Here is a 3,485-nt window from a genome sequence, read left to right on the forward strand (position 1 = left end):
CTCTTGGCTATCACTTCAAGCAAACGACTTGTGCATACGTGAGTGCAAAATAGTATTATGAACGCATCCCTAGCAAGCAATTTCTGCATTTTGCAAATATCGCTGGAGTATTTGCGTTCCCACTCCTGCAACACCATCCAGCCATCCATCTGCAAAAACGAGGAAGTAGAAATATCTTGAGGACAGGGGGATAAAGCAAGAGAACGAATGAAGACGATGGAAATGAATTATAGATAAGAAAGAAATGCATAATGCGTAAGGTATGAGATGATAATATTAAGGAAGGGACTGTTCAGGAGATGTAAAATGGATAAATTGAGGAAAAAGGGAGTGAGACGAGAGATTAATGATGGCGAAAGAGGAGGAGAGGGAAGAGAAGAAACAAAAGACAGAGAATAAAGCGTGGATATGAAATTATGGATGTCGATGTTGATAAGAGGGAGCGGCTAAGGATATTCTGGATAGACAAAACAAAATCTTCTGAGTAATAAAAAAATAAATAAGTAAAAAGTTACATAAGAAGAAGCTGGGAGAATGGGGGATGATACAGCGATGGTGTTGGGGATTAAGGGAATTGGTCTCCTGGGGACTGCGAGGATGTTTTGGGGATTGGGGTGGGATTGGTGGATATTGGGAGGGGGGTAGAGGAGCTGAAAGATAGGATATACACGCTGACATCCCCTGTGATCTTATCAAGATGACTTTGGGATCCGACAAACATATTGAGGCCTCACATCTGCATAGATCGAGCATCAGGAGTGATTGTGTTCCCAGTTACCCTGGCTTTAAAGGATGTTTGTGTGTTTGTTTGTTTATCTTCAAGAATACAGCACGGGAATGTGAGGGTTCTCCGAACTGACAGAACTCGAAAACGAGTCCCGTACTCTTCTGTTTGTAGAATTAGAGTACCATTAAGAATCAATTACCACGAGAGTCAAGTTTTATATATCTCCCGTATCACTTTTTTTGTTGCAGTGATCGTTCTCATTATTATCAAGAGTCTTCTTAGTAATGCTTAACAGCAACCACAGTAGCATTGCTGATATTTTTATCACCCTAATACTCTCAGCTTTATATACGAAAATTCATAGACGGACATTTACACATTTGCTAATTACCAAGACCGCGTCCTGGGAGGTCTCGTGCCTCGTGCAATCAATAAAGAAAGAATTTACGACGCGACGGGTTGACAGGTCGAAGCCAGCATGTGTCGTCGCGACGCAATTTTGCCTCAAGTCTCCGGCGTCAGCACGATGGGGAGCTGCGTCTCGCTAACACAGACATGACACTGCCAAGAATGAAAGCCGGTGCCAATAGATGCCACGGTGTCACCGTCAGTGCCGCCTGTCGAGTGCCGAAAGAAAGCCCCCTAGACGCTTGGGAAAGGAAGTATGGGTGTGGATGGATCGTCTGGGTGTGATTTAATAATAATAACTACTTAATAATCATAACTATCTCCCGTTTCTTAATTCATCTTGGAAAATATACTCGAATATGTAATCATGGAGATAGCTTAGCCTTAAGAAATCATGGCAGGCCTGACAAATCTTAGTTTTTTCTACTTTTCGGGTTATGTGAAACTAATTTTTTCAGGAAATTGCTGTTTATTTCTAGAGTAAAGCTGACCAAGGGAAAAAAAATAATGACTTCGATTCAAATGAGCCTCAGGAAACTGTATTTTTTTTTAAGTATTTCCAAATGCATGATCTGTGTCACTTTATTTGTGTACTGCTAGCCATATTCAGAATATAAAATTTTCGAGACTTCTTCAGAAAAAAAATCCGTAAATGTGAATTTTCAAATATTTAACTAACAATACTTTGACTAATCAGTATAGAAAAATTAACTTTGTTTTATCAAAACTTCATATCTTATAATTTGACAGAAAATGGGGAGATATGAGCAGCTTTAGCTCATCTATAAAGCAATATGAATTCACCGAAAGAATGAAACGAGACCCAGTCCTTGATTTTAATCTCTACGTGATGCTGTATTGAATACTGATTTAAAACAAGGATTCTCGACCAGATATGCCACTAACAGTGCATAACGGCCTGCAGTTGTCAAAATGGAATATGGAAGATTCTATTTGTGATGACCTTCCTATCAAAGTGATAGCAGCCCCATATTTAGTGACCTCATGGTAAGTAAAACACCCACACCCACAGCCATAATGCAACAATCACATTTCTGATTCCTCTACTCAAGATGACACTGTAGAACCACTTCGATTTGCCTCTTAGGCAAGGAAACATTCGGTACTATGTCATTTTTTCAACTTCTATCAAAATTAATTTCGCCTTTGTAATAAAGTGGTCCGCCTTTAAAACTCTGACGATCAACTATTTCAGAAATAGCCAGTAATGTCTATTTGAGGCTATATAGAAAAACCTGACTGTAGACATCACAGAAAAAATCTGAAAAAGTTTCTAAGCTAAATGCTGCTATTCTCTAATCTGGCATCCTCTCTCTACAGTGTCACACTACATGCACCTCATACTTCACCTTTTTTTCCTCCTCTTCCTACTGTCATGACTGTTTCTGTAGAGATAGAGGGCATGGGTAAGGGTAGGGTTAAGGGACAACATGGCAGGCATCATAGGGAGGGGGCGGGGGGGTGGGAGACATCCCAACAGAAGGACCGCCTTGGCACCATTAAGCTGCCTCTGAGCGATGGCGTCCGCGATACGGTCGCTTTTCGTCACGCCTCTTGCGACGTCCGGCTCCTCCAGATTGGTCGTGACACGTCGAGATCCCCCAGATAGACTTCATTAAACAAATTAGAAAACACCTGAAACCGGGGCGAGTTCTTCTCTCGCTCTATCTCTCTCTCTCGCGCGCGCGCGCGCAGGCGCTCTCAGGTCGGTCAGAGATAAAAGCCATGATGACGATGACGACTAAGTGGACATGTTCTTTACTCTTACGTTCCCCTATCTTCTTTATTTTTCTTTTTTTACCTCCTGCTGCTTCCTCCTTTTTCTCCTTCCTTCTTCTCTTCCAGCAACTGCTCTTCTTCCTCATCTTCTTTAGTGAATTCCATCTCTACCTATTCCTCCTACCTACAAAAACTTCACATCCTACTCCTCCTCCATTTCCTCTTCACCTACCTTTTTCTCCTCTTACAACTACCTCACATCCTCCTTCAAAACTAATCCTACTCCAGCAACTATATATAGCTATTCCTACCCATCCTTTTCTACCGTCTCCTTCTCTCTCTACTACTCTTCCTTCGAAAATTCTACCTCATTATTTTATTTCAATTCCAATCCCTCTTTCTCATATATCAATTCGTTCTTTTCCTGAAGTAACTGTGCCTCACTGTTCCGTTCTCCTCCTTTTCCTGCTACTATCCTCTGCTGTTCCTCATCTTCCAACGACCCTACATCTCCTACCTAAGTTCTTCCTCCTCAACAATTCACTTCTCCACCAGCATTACCTCTTCTACCAATTCCGACTCTTCTTTCCTATCCTCCAGTTATTCCTCC

The sequence above is a fragment of the Macrobrachium rosenbergii genome, chromosome 41, assembly GCF_040412425.1.
Source record: "Macrobrachium rosenbergii isolate ZJJX-2024 chromosome 41, ASM4041242v1, whole genome shotgun sequence".
Lineage (NCBI taxonomy): Eukaryota > Metazoa > Arthropoda > Malacostraca > Decapoda > Palaemonidae > Macrobrachium > Macrobrachium rosenbergii.